Here is a 14,420-nt window from a genome sequence, read left to right as displayed (position 1 = left end):
CTGACATCACTAGTGATGTCAGTGGCGCCGGCCCCAGACGGTAGGCATTCCCATGGGAACGCCTCCGTCTGGGCAGCAACGCCCCGGGCACGCCCACCAAAGGGGGCATGCTGTCACTCAACATCGACAGCACGCCCCCTTTGGTGCGAGACCCATAGCGACGGCTTGACTGTCGCTATGCGGGTCTCGCGCATGCGCACGACTGAGCCGGCTCCCTCATGCACATGCGCACTTGGCCAACATCGATCCGCTTGCTCGTGAGCGGGTCTGAATCAGGCCCTCAGTCCATACTCGCTGTGCAGAGCTAAAGGAGGCCCTACAGGCCAATCATGAACCATCTCAAACAAGGGGAGACTCTCATATGGGAGATCAGGGGGTCAATTTACTAAAGTTCGATTTTGTTTTCTGTTCGATTTATTATGAAGGGATTTCTCAAAATCAGCCACTCTTCTTATTTCTTAACCTGGGATCTTCCTTTTTCAAGGGGGCTGCTGCAAGCTTGCAACACTTACAGTACACACGACTGAACATAACCCTGGACCATATAGAACCAACACGTTAGATTACCCTACCTATCATCGCTACATAGACAACTGTGTGGAGTAACAGTTTGTTATATAGTGCAGCATAGTCCGTTGCGCTTTAGAATTTGAATCAACATTATTAGAACAAGTCTAGGTTGTAAAAGACAGCCATAAAGGTAAGAGGACCCTGCTCGCAAGCTTACAATCTATAGGGAAATAGGTGTTGATAAACAAGGATAGGTGCTACATATTGGTCCAGCCTGATTGCAGAGGTTCTTGTTGAGCTGTATGATCCAATCACACTGGAAAGTTGGCCTAGGGTCAGGAGGATGTGAAATTGAAGAGAGAGAAGATGTGATAGGTGTTTACTATAAGAAGAGAGTTAGATAGGGAGCTATAAAAGGTTAGGTGGGCGGTCCTGGAATCTGATAAGCTTGTCTGAAGAGGTCAGTTTTCAGAGAACGGTTGAATGTTTGGAGACTAGAGGAAAGTCGTATTGTGCGTGGGAGGGCATTCCACAGGGTGGGGGCAGCCCGGAAAAAGTCCTGTAACCGTGCATGGGAGCAAGTAATGCGCGGGGATGAGAGACGCAGACCTTGTGCTGAGCGGAGATGTCGGGTTGGGATATATAATGAGACGAGTGAAGAGATGTATGTTGGTGTGGTTTGGTTAATAGCTTTATGTGTGAGTGTAAGTATTTTATACTGAATACAGTAAATCTAACAATTCTGCATAACAAACTGGTAGATAATGTTACCTGTCTAAGATGTGTCATATATTAGTGGAGGTAACTACTGTATATACAATTCATTTTTCAGACTTACATTATGTAATCTAAGCTGCTTACATACAGACATTGGAGGAAGCTATTTTGTGGTCTGAAACATTTATTTTTGCACACAAAGCATACAATGGGAACCACGTACACCTCCCGGGAATTGTGGTGCGTTTCGTGTTGAGATGAGAAAGCTGTACTGTAATAACAAGCTCGGAAAATGCGTTGACGCCAGTGAGAGACTTGTGCCAGCGCAGAGCCTGACCGTGCTCTCTAGCAGTGGGAGTAAATAACGGCTCTGTATGGCAGAAGATTATAGGGGATCATTACATACTGGCTCCATCATGGGGCAACTTTCCCGCACATTTCGGTGTCATCCACATAGGATTATCTTCAGTTGATTATTGCAGATCCATTCAAGTGGCTATTTGTTACCTGCACAGCAGGGAAGAGTATCTCACCTGGTAACGACACTAGTGGTGACATGGGAGGAAGCTGCCTTGGATCTCGCTGTGTGTAACTTTTGGCAATTCACCTTCCCTGCCAGTGCCTGGGGCACCAAAATACCTTCAGAGAAAGGACTCAGGACCTCATTCAGAGTCGGTCGAAGCGCCCGCACAGTCGTACGCCACCGATGTTCGCTATACTGCGCATGAGTAAAGTTCGCAATGCGCGTGCGCAAACTAGCCGCTACGATCAGAAATTTCTCTCTCCTTGAACACAGCCAGGTCGGTAGTTTGAGTGACAGATGGAGGTGTTTGTGGGTGGTAACAGGGGAAGGTGCTTGAAAACGGGGGAGTGGAGATCCGAACGCAGGCGTGCCTAATTATGCGAACTGCGTTTTATGGGAGTGCATATGGTTTATGGGAGTGCATAATTAACAAAGTAGCGTCATGGCACATGTGACATGGGAGGTTTTTACACTGACATGATCGTAGAGCTTAAGAGAGGGTATGGTCAACCTTAAGCTCTGCGACCAGTTCCGATGGTTCCCGATGGTCTCGATTAATCCTTATATGCCCGGAGATGACGTGCAAAGCGTACGAGAAGGAGGCGTATTTTTTTGTCTTCCGGCCGCTTCCTCCCCTTGGTCGGCCAGCTACCGATCCGAACTTAGGGACGCAACTTGCGAGTGAATCATTTGCATATCCGGCCCCTTTTCCCGTACGACCGTGCGGCTGCTTCGACCGACTCTGAATGAGGTCCTCAATGTGCCTTAACTACATGTGTGGACCATGCAAAGTACTTTCCCATAGATCCATTCAATCCATTATTGCTGTAATTACCGACTTCACACTTGTTGCAATGCCAATGCTGATTTTAATTCTGCTATAATAGCTATAGGATTACCAGTTGTTGTATTTGACATGAGTTAATTTCTAGTAATAGATGAAATAAACGCTTGAAAGACATCACAAAAGGTTAAAAAGCATGTCAATACAATGTAATATGTAACAGTACTTAAACAACAAAGAAACTGTAACAACAATAACAATGTATGTATCAAAAATCTCCAAAACTCCTACCATTGTTATTGTTGTTACAGTTTCATTGTGTTTAAGTACTGTTACATATTACATTGTATTAAAGGCAGAAAGATATACAAATCGCGCTGGCAAGGTTGATAAAGTTAAAAATGAATATTTAATGACCAATTGATAGGGATGATTATATTATGTATAGAAATCAATAAAAACATATATCACATAAAAATAGATACATCAATTATCACAGTAAACATGGACATGAATAAGAAAAATAAAAAATCAAGAATGAAGCACACAGAAAATGAACATAGAAATACGTGAATAGATATATGGAGGAATGAATGATAAGTCAAATAGTGCTAAATCCGGATAGTAGATTAAATCCAAGCAGGTAAAGTCAATTGCAACAAATAGTGACAATTGTCACAGATTATGAATAATGTTTCGAAATGGCAGCTGTGGATTAGCCTTGTTTAAGACATAATGGGCCTGATTCAGAGCCGTTCGCTATTTGTGGTCGTTCATTCAAAAACAAGGGGTGGCTATTCAAATGATCCGTTCGCAAATTGCAGTCTGTTCACACCTCTAAGTCTGAACGAGCGAGCAAAACATACGCTCGTTTTTTTGTTAAAAACGCCCCCTGGCCACTCGCACCATACGTCATGTCCGCTATTTATTAGATTAATCGAGTACATCGACCAGCGTATGAACTGCTCGCTATTCTTGTGGTTGGTGTTTGCTACCACAAATTTGCGAGCAGTTCTGGCTATAAAATAACCCAGTGACGTGGTCAATGACGCTGCTGTATTAATTATGCACACCCATAAAACGCCCGTTTTGACCTTTAAGCACGCCTGCGTTCGGATCTCCACTCCCCATTTTCAAGCACCTTCCCCTGTTACCACCCACATACGCCTCATTCTGTCACTCAAAATAGCAGGCACTCGCTATATAGCGTACAAACGATTTTCGGCCGCACTGACTGGTTCGCGCATGCGTACTAAAAACCGTACGCATGCGCAGATGAGCAAACATCGCTCGGAACGAGCGTACTGCCGCTAACGAGCGGCTCTGAATGAGGGCCAATATCCATCAGGTGTCCGAATTCCCGGGTAAAGTGGAGCTTAAGGGAGAGCTGACCGATGCCGTGTTATTACCTTAGTGTGGTTAAATATTCCCCGTTGGGCACCACAATAGATCAGCGGGATCAGCGAAGGTAGTGTCAGCCGGTGTATGGATCTCTGGGCCTGATTCAGAGCCGCTCGCTCTGAATCAGGGCCCTCCTACCTAAAATTGGAGCGGCCTCCTGGCCGCTCGCATAGCTGTGGGTTACCACCCACAGCATATGTGAGCGGCCAAAAAGATGGTCGCGATGGTAAAGACCATCGCGACCATCGGGCTTGCGACAAGACCCTGCGGTAGGGTCTCGGTGACCGCAAGCCCTGGAGTGCTTTTGGCTCTATCAGAGTCAAAATCACTCCCACTGACATCACTAGTGATGTCAGTGGGGCCGGACCCAGATGGTAGGCGTTCCCATGGGAACGCCTCCGTCCGGCAGCCACGCCCCCGACACGACCACCAAAGGGGGCGTGCTGTCGATCAACATCAACAGCACGCCCCCTTTGGTGCGAGACTCGGAGCGACGGCTTCCCCGTTGCTAGCCGGGTCTCGTGCACGCGCACGACTGAGCAGCCTCCGTCGTGCGCATGCGCACTAGGGCACCATCGACCCGCTTGCGAGCGCTCGCGATCGGGTCTGAATCAGGCCCTCTGACCACTAGTTTGCTCTGGCGGCAATGGTTCTCATCCTAGCTCGCACGTGCGGACAGCGTCCCAAATAGGAGTGTGCTGGGGTGATAGATAGTCGGACGTAGGTGAATAGAGGGGGTCATTCAGACCCGCTCGCGAGTGCAGGACGCTCGCAAGCGGGTCGATGGTGCGCTACTGTGCATGCGCACGATGGAGGGAGCTCCGTCGTGCGCATGCGCGAGACCCTGCTAGCGACGGGATAGTCATCGCTCCGGGTCTTGCACCAAAGGGGGCGTGCTGTCGATGTTGATTGACAGCACGCCCCCTTTGGTGGGCGTGCCGGGGGCGTGGCTGCCAGACGGAAGCGTTTCCATGGGAACGCCTACCGTATGAAGCCGGCCCCACTGACATCACTAGTGATGTCAGTGGGAGTGATTTTGGCTCTGATAGAGCCAAAATCACTCCAGGGCTTGCGGCAGTGAGACCCTACCGCAGGGTCTCCGTCGCAAGCCCGATGGTCGCGATGGTCTTGACCATCACGACCATCATCATGGACGCTCGCGTAAGCTGTGGGTGGTCACCCACAGCTATGCGAGCGTCCAGGAGGACGCTCCATTTTCATGTAGGAGGGCCGTGATTCAGAGCGAGCGCTCTGGTCAGAGCGTCCAGCTCTGAATCAGGCCCAGAGCGCGGCCACGTCTTAGGATAAGTTCCTCACACCAGCGGTCGGGATAACGGGCACTGGATAAATGTGTTGCAAAGTAGTGGATATGGGGCCTGATTCAGAGCCGGACGCAATTAGCGCTTGCTCGTCCAGAAAATAGGGGTGGCTATTCAAATGAACTGTTCGCTAATTGCGGTCTGTTCACGCCTCTAGGTCTGAACGAGCGAACAAAACTTGCGGTCGTTTTTTGGGAAACTACGCCCCCTGGCCGCTCACATCCTACGTCATGTCCGCTATTTATTAGATTAATCGAGTACATCAAACAGGGTATGAACTGCTCGCTATTCTTGGGGCTGGTGTTTGCTACCACAATTTTGCAAGCAGTTCTGGCTATAAAATAACCCAGTGACGTGGTCAATGACGCTGCTGTTTTAAATATGCACACCCATAAAACGCCCGTTTTGACCTTTAAGCACGCCTGCGTTCTGATCTCCACTCCCTGTTTTCAAGCACCTTCCCCTGTTACCACCCACAAACGCCTCATCCTGTCACTCAAATTATCAGGCATTCGCTATTTTGCGAGCACATGAGTTTCGACCGCACTGACTGGTTCGCGCATGCGTATAACGATCCGTACGCATGCGCAGTTGGGCAAACATCACTCGGAGCGAACGAGCGGCCGCTTACGAGTGGCTCTGAATCAGGCCCATGGCACAGAGGTGATTGTATTGACTTGCTCTTCAACTTTTTGTGATGTCTTTCAAGCATTGAACATCTCTTACTAGACTATTAACTCTTGTGCTTTATTCAAATACATCTTATTTTATTTCATTTCATATTCACAGCGCTGTCTTCTATATTAGTTGTTTTTCCTTTTTGGCTTGCCACCATATAAACAGCTACGTGAAGTGAAAGACTGTCTAAGAGTTTTTTCCTTTGAGCGCCTGGGCTACTATGTTTTGGTTTGTGTGACTCTACCAGTTGCTGGGTCTGACCTGTCTATCACCTCACATACTGGTAGCGTCCCGAGACTTCACATCCAAAAATTCCTACCAGCAAAAGCGTAGACGGCTAATTCAGGGTCGCTAGTTACTGCAACCGCTTTACTGTTTTTTGCCGTAGTCACGTGTGCGACTTTATACTAATGCTAGTAACAGTCCTTCTCCTGGTGTACAAGCGTGCGTCTAAATGTGCAAGGACCGAGGCCAGGAAATCTGAATCCACTGACTCAAACCATGGCATCGTGCCTCCCGGAAAACAGGGGTGACGCATCCCAGTTTCCGAAAAACGCCGGCCAGGAACCTCCCCGCTCTGTCCCCCAAACGCCTCAGCCTGTCAATCAGGCTGCGGGTGGGAGACAAATTGCGAGTGGACACACAGATGGAGGGCTGCGCATGCGCAGTCCTCCAACGATCGGAGATGTGCACTAACCATCGGGTTATCGTACATCCCTGAATCAGGCCATGAGTTTGTAACCACTGCAGAGAGATTGCCGGTTACGGTGCGCTGCGCTGATTTGTCTCATCGCTATATGTTAAGTAGATCTATTGCAGCCACAGATCCTTGTGGTCCTTTCCTGGTCACTGGATTTGTTGTCTGAAATAAGGGTCTTATACAGCCTGAATCGCACGGCCGCGTTCGCACGCAACCGCTAGCTGCGAAAATATGCTAATGAATGCAATCGCACGGCAACCGCAGCACTCGAGCAAGACGCCCATCACTGTATAAAGCCACCCACTTCCCATGACATTCGCAAGTCAGCAAAAACATCGGTAACATCGGCGCCATTCGCACAGTTGTGGATGACCCGACCCTACCTCACAAACTGCTAAACTTCCTGCCACCATCTAGACCTGTGCCAGCGTAGGCAGCATATAATTATGCACGCTCCTGTAACAGAGTTGAAACGCACAGGCACGCCTGCGTTCTGCCGACCACTCCCCCCCTTCTCTACCTCTAATTGGTCACTTCATGTCAATTATTATGCTATTGGACTGTGTAATCACTGTGATCGCTTCCCGATCGCAGGAGCTGGTTTGCGCACGTGCACTGCGATCCATGCGCAGAGCACAAACATCGACCGGCTCCGTGCGAACTGATATAAACGTGTCACAACAATAAAATGCAATACAAGTTGAATAACGATTGCCGTCAGTAAGATAATAGCACAAGGTGTGAGTCAGATAGTAATGTTAACAAATACAAAAATAATTACAGAGTAAATAGTGATCTAGACGAAGGGTGACAGAATTGCGGACACGCTAGTCCAGCGCCTACGTTCCAAACTCGCTCACAGTGACTGGCAGGGAGTATTCCCGCCCACCTGCACAGAACACGCAAGACGAAAGGTACCGCTCATAATGCATATATCATATGTATGTCCTCTAGATTACGAGGGGAATAAAATTGACCTGCGGTTATACATGGTGACATTAATTCTCATTTGATGAAGAATTATCTCTCTTGGTACTTGTGCAATTCCTGCATTTGCGTGAATTCTTTATGTACAATACTAATCGGAGCAGAGTGTTAGGATCAATACATTTGATTTACGATTAGCCAGTGCATGTAAAGCTAACTTGCCAACTCTCCCTAAATGTCAGGGAGACTCCCTGAAATAGTAGCAATCTCCCTGATTGCACCTTACCCCCATTAGGTAGCTATTGTATACTTGTTAAAAAAAGATAAGAGATATATACATTCAAATGGTGTAATCAGTGCCCCCTGCATTGGAAATAAGGCACAATGGGCCTGATTCAGAGCCACTCGTAAGCGGCAGCTCGTTCGCTCCGAGCGATGTTTGCCAAACTGCGCATGCGCACGGATCGTTATACGCATGCGCAAACCAGTCAGTGCGGCCGAAATTCATGTGCTCGCAAAATAGCGAATGCCTGCTAATTTGAGTGACAGGATGAGGAGTATGTGGGTGGTAACAGGAGAAGGTGCTTGAAAACGGGGAGTGGCGTGCTTAAAGGTCAAAACGGGCGTTTTATGGGTGTGCATATTTAAAACAGCAGCGTCATTGACCACGTCACTGGGTTATTTTTTAGCCAGAACTGCTCGCAAAATTGTGGTAGCAAAAACCAACCACAAGAATAGCGAGCAGTTCATACGCTGTTCGATGTACTCGATTAATCTAATAAATAGCGGACATGACGTAGGATGCGAGCGGCCAGGGGGCGTAGTTTCCCAAAAAACGAACGTAAGTTTTGTTCGCTCGTTCAGACCTAGAGGCGTGAACAGACCGCAAACAGCGAACGGTTCATTTGAATAGCCACCGCTATTTTCTGGACGAGCGAGCGCAAATAGCGACCGGCTCTGAATGAGGGCCAATGATCCCTATAGCTACATGCAATATCATATTAGGTTTCTGGTGGCTGTCACTTGATGAACAATTGCATGGATCAGGCTATGGAAGAATAATATAGTTAACAGCGACATAAAGACGTATCTAGGACCGATACGATAGGTGTATTGTGGTATTATAGTTTATTTATTTTCACATATGCTTTTGTACTGGTACCCATATCAACAGTAAATTAGAATGCTATATTCCTGTTGATTTATAACACATATTGTAGGATTCCTTTTTCTGAATTCTACATTGAGCCGATATATTTTTTGAGAGGAATTTACCTCAGACTACTATATACGAACTTTGGGCCTGATTCAGAGCCGCTCGCTTTGAATCAGGGCGGCCCCATGGTTTTTTTTGTTCGGCCTCCTGGCCGCTCGCTAAGCTGTGGGTGACCACCCGCAGCTTTAGCGAGCGGCCAGATGATGGTCGCGATCATCGTGACCATCAGGCGTGCGACGAGACCACAAGGGTCTCGTCTGCCGCAAGCCCTGGAGTGCTTTTGGCTCTATCACTTGTGATGTCAGTGGGGCCGGCCCCAGACAGTAGGCATTCCCATGGGAACGCCTCCATCTGGCCAGCCACGCCCCCGCCCCGCCCACCAAAGGGGGCGTGCTGTCAATCACCATCGACAGCACATCCCCTTTGTAGCGAGACCCAGAGTGACAGCTTGGCCGTCGCTATCCGGGTCTCGCGCATGGGCATGCGCACTGAGCGAACATCGACCCGCTTGCGAGCGCTCGCGAGCGGGTCTGAATCAGGCCCTGAATCCTCCTGGAGTCGTGGTGCATTCTAGCCGTGCTTTGTGAGCTCGCTGTGCCCCGACAGCCCTTCCTCTATATAAACTCATCTACTAACTCTCCAATGAGTCCATCTGGGGATTAAGAAACGCATTCACCTTGAATAATATTACTGGAACCCTGATCAGATTTTTTTATTTTATTTTCCCTTTGTATTGCTGTAATGTAAGCATAAAATGATGGTTGTATAATAACAATGATGTTACAGGGCTTTCCCTGTCTCTATGATATAACTAGTAAATCTATTTGCAGAAGTTACCATTCAGTATCCATCTATAGGGGTCTATTTACTAAGCAGTGTTAGGAGACAAAGGGCCTGATTCAGAGCCACTCGTAAGCGGCCGCTCGTTCGCTCCGAGCGATGTTTGCCAAACTGCGCAAGCGTACGGATGGTTATACGCATGCGCGAACCAGTCAGTGCGGTCGAAATTCATGTGCTCGCAAAATAGCGAATGCCTGATAATTTGAGTGACAGAATGAGGCGTATGTGGGTGGTAACGGGGGAAGGAGCTTGAAAACGGGGAGTGGAGATCAGAACGCAGGCGTGCTTAAAGGTCAAAACGGGCGTTTTATGGGTGTGCATAATTAATACAGCAGCGTCATTGACCACGTCACTGGGTTATTTTATAGCCAGAACTGCTCGCAAAATTGTGGTAGGAAAAACCAACCACAAGAATAGCGAGCAGTTTATACCCTGTTCGATGTACTCGATTAATCTATTAAATAGCGGACATGACGTAGGATGCGAGCGGCCAGGGGGCGTAGTTTCCCAAAAAACGACCGCAAGTTTTGTTCGCTCGTTCAGACTTAGAGGCGTGAACAGACCGCAAACAGCGAACGGTTCATTTGAATAGCCACCCCTATTTTCTGGATGAGCGAGCGCTAATTGCGTCCGGCTCTGAATCAGGCCCAAAGTGAAATGAGATGAACAGGTACAGATGCTGTAATGCTCTGCAGCATGAACAGGTACAGATGCTGTAATACTCTGCAGCATGAACAGGTACAGATGCTGTAATACTCTGCAGCATGAACAGGTACAGATGCTGTAATACTCTGCAGCATGAACAGGTACAGATGCTGTAATACTCTGCAGCATGAACAGGTACAGATGCTGTAATACTCTGCAGATGAAAACAGGTGGTTCAGATAGTTAATTCCTTACACAGACCATTGCCAGTGAAATAATAAGGAGGGAGAGGAGATATACATTTACAGCTCCTTACATCTGGCTATCCTGTACTGAAAGGGGAGAACTATTCAATGAGCCCATTATTCACTATAATTGCATCTTAATCCTTATTTTAAAGCACATAACGTACTGTGTGAACAGCACCAGTGCCAGCTTCCTCTACACCAGTGATTCCCAACCTCAGCCCTCAAGGCACACTAACAGTCCTGGTTTTCCAGATATCTACACCAACACTACTACATCCCACAGTATGGGCATTAAACAGTACCGCCCTGCAATATGATCATTATACAGTACCATCCTGTCGCATGGTCATTATACAGTATCATCCTGGCAGTATGAGCATTATATAGTACTGCCCTGCAGTATGATCATTATACAGTACCACCTTGCAGCATTGTCATTATACAGTATCATCCTGCAGTATGTGCATTATACAGTAACGTCCGCAGCATGATCATTATATAGTACCATCATGCAACATGGTCATTATACAGTATCATTCTGCAGTATGGGCAATGTACAGTGCCGCCCTGCAGTATGATCATTATACAGTACCATCATGCAGCATGGTCATTATACAGTATCATCCTACAGTATGATCATTATACAGTACCATCCTGCAGCATGGTCTTTATACAGTAACACCCTGAATTAAGATCATTTTACAGTACTGTCCTGCCTTATAGGCATTATACAGCGCCACCATGCAGCACGGTCATTATACAGGACCGTCCTGCAGTATATGCATTACACAGTACCTACCGTCATGCAGAATGGGCATTTTACAGTACTGTCCAGCAGTATAGTCAATTATACAGTGTTGTCCTATATAGTATAGTCATTATACAGTACCATCCCACAGCATATTCATTATACAGTGTTATCCCACAGCATGGGCATTTCCTGCAGTATGAGCATTATACATTATGGTCCTGCAGTATGGTCATTATACAGTGCCATCCTGCGGAATGGTCATTATACAGTACTGTCCCACAGTATGGGCATTATACAGTGCTATCCTGCAGTATGGCTATTATACAGTACTGTCATTCAGTATGGTAATTATACAATGTCATCCTGCAGTATGGTCATTATACAGTACAGTCCCATAGTATGGGCATTATACAGTTCTATATCACAGTATGGTCATTACACCGTACTGTCCTGCACTATGGTCAACCCGCAGTATGGCCATTATTCAGTACCGCCATGAAGTATGGACATTATACAGTGTCATACTGCAGTGTGGATATTACAGTATACAGTGCAGTCCTGTAGTATGGTCATTATACAGTAGCCCCGCAGTATGGTAATTATACAGTAATGTCCTAAGAGTATGGACATTGTAGAGTACTGTCCTGGAGCATGGTCAATATACAGTACCGCCATGCAGAATGGACAGTGCAGTCCTGAAGTATGGATATTACAGTATAAAGTGCAGTCCTGTAGTATGGTCATTATACAGTATTGCCCTACAGCAGGGATGGGGAACCTCAGGCCCAGGGGCCGTATAAGGCCCATCATGCAGCATGGTCATTATACAGTATCATCCTACAGTATGGTCATTATACAGTAACACCCTGCAGTATGATCATTTTACAGTACTGTCCTGCCCTATAGGCATTATACAGCGCCATCATTCAGCATGGTCATTACACAATACCGTCCTGCAGCATGAACAGGTACAGATGCTGTAATACTCTGCAGCATGTACAGGTACAGATGCTGTAATACTCTGCAGATGTAAACAGGTGGTGTCGGTAGTTAATTCTATACACAGACCATTGCCAGTGAAATAATAAGGAGGGAGAGGAGATATACATTTACAGCTCCTTACATCTGGCTATCCTGTACTGAAAGGGGAGAACTATTCAATGAGCTCATTATTCACTATAATTGCATCTTAATCCTTATTTTAAAGCACATAACGTACTGTGTGAACAGCACCAGTGCCAGCTTCCTCTACACCAGTGATTCCCAACCTCAGCCCTCAAGGCACACTAACAGTCCTGGTTTTAGTGATATCCATGATTGTGCACAGATGGTTAAATCAAAATAACTGAGGTACTAATTAATCCCTTGTACTCAAGTATGGCTATCCCTAAAACCTGGACTGTTATTGTGCCTTGAGGACCGTGGTTGGGAACGCCTGCTCTACACCAACACTGCTACATCCCACAGTATGGGCATTAAACAGTACCACCCTGCAATATGATCATTATACAATACCATCCTGCAGCATGGTCATTATACAGTATCATCCTGCAGTATGTGTATTATACAGTATCATCCTGCAGTATGATCATTATACAGTAACACCCTGAATTATGATCATTTTACAGTACTGTCCTGCCCTATAGGCATTATACAGCACCATCATTGAGCATGGTCATTATACAGTATCACCCTACAGTATGATCATTATACAGTAACATCCTCCAGCATGGTCTTTATACAGTAACACCCTGCATTATGATCATTTTCCAGTACTGTCCTGCACTATAGGCATTATACAGCGCCATCATTCAGCATGGTCATTATACAGTATCATCCTACAGTATGATCATTATACAGTACCATCCTGCATTATGGTCATTATACAGGACCGTCCTGCAGTATATGCATTACACAATACCGTCCTGCAGCATGGTCATTATATAGTACCGCCCTACAGTATAGGCATTATACAGTACCTACCATCATGCAGAATGGGCATTTTACAGTACTGTCCAGCAGTTTAGTCAATTATACAATGTTGTCCTACATTATAGTCATTATACAGCACCATCCCACATCATGTTATACAGCATGGGTATTTCCCACAGTATGAGCATTATACATTACGGTCCTGCAGTATGGTCATTATACAGTGCCATCCTGCGGAATGGTCAATATACAGTACTGTCCCACAGTATGAGCATTATACATTACGGTCCTGGAGTATGGTCATTATACAGTACTGTCATTCAGTATGGTAATTATACAATGTCATCCTGCAGTATGGTCATTATACAGTACAGTCCCACAGTATGGGCATTATACAGGTCTATATCACAGTATGGTCATTACACCGTACTGTCCTGCACTATGGTCAACTCGCAGTATGGCCATTATTCAGTACCGCCATGAAGTATGGACATTATACAGTGTCATACTGCAGTGTGGATATTACAGTATACAGTACAGTCCAGTAGATTGGTCATTATACAGTAATGCCGCCCAGTATGGTAATTATACAGTAATGTCCTACAGTATGGACATTGTAGAGTACTGTCCTAGAGCATGGTCAATATACAGTACCGCCATGCAGAATGGACAGTACAGTCCTGAAGTATGGATATTACAGTATAAAGTGGAGTCTTGTAGTATGGTCATTATACAGTAATGCCTTACAGCAGGGATGGGGAACCTCAGGCCCGGGTGCCGTATAAGGCCACCGTAATCATTCGGTCTGGCCCTCTGAGCTTTTTTCTACTAGCCTCATCTGGCTAACACGGTGCCTAGAACAGCAACCAGCAGCCAGAATCTATGCAGCAGGGCAACCAGGAGCGTCCTTAGGATGCTTCAGACGGTCACACTGCTGCCCTTACAGCTCCCGGAGCATCCTCAGGATGTTCCGGACATTGCAGTAATCACTGGTGATTGTGGCCCTGCCCCATGTGACATCACACAGAGAGGGCATGGCCTGCACCTGGCCCGCGAATAATGTTATATATATCAAAATGGCCCTTAGTAGATAAAAGGTTCCCCACCCCTGCCCTACAGTATGGACATTGTAGAGTACCATCCTGGAGCTTGGTCAATATACAGTACCGTCATACAGAATGGACATTATATCCTGCCAAAATTATCATCAGTAAATAGGCGCCTTAGCT

General features: G+C 46.6%; 1 protein-coding gene across 1 annotated transcript in view; it reads left to right on the top strand.

Annotated features, from left to right (window-relative positions):
* CLDN15 (claudin 15) overlaps positions 1-14,420 on the top strand; it is a 111,143-nt gene that overhangs the window by 78,520 nt on the left and 18,203 nt on the right. The gene's annotated exons all lie outside the window — the stretch shown is intronic.

This window comes from Taudactylus pleione, unplaced genomic scaffold, assembly GCF_031769625.1.
Source record: "Taudactylus pleione unplaced genomic scaffold, aTauple2 ptg000268l, whole genome shotgun sequence".
NCBI classification, from domain to species: Eukaryota; Metazoa; Chordata; class Amphibia; order Anura; family Myobatrachidae; genus Taudactylus; species Taudactylus pleione.
This window is presented reverse-complemented; position numbering and strand designations above follow the sequence as displayed.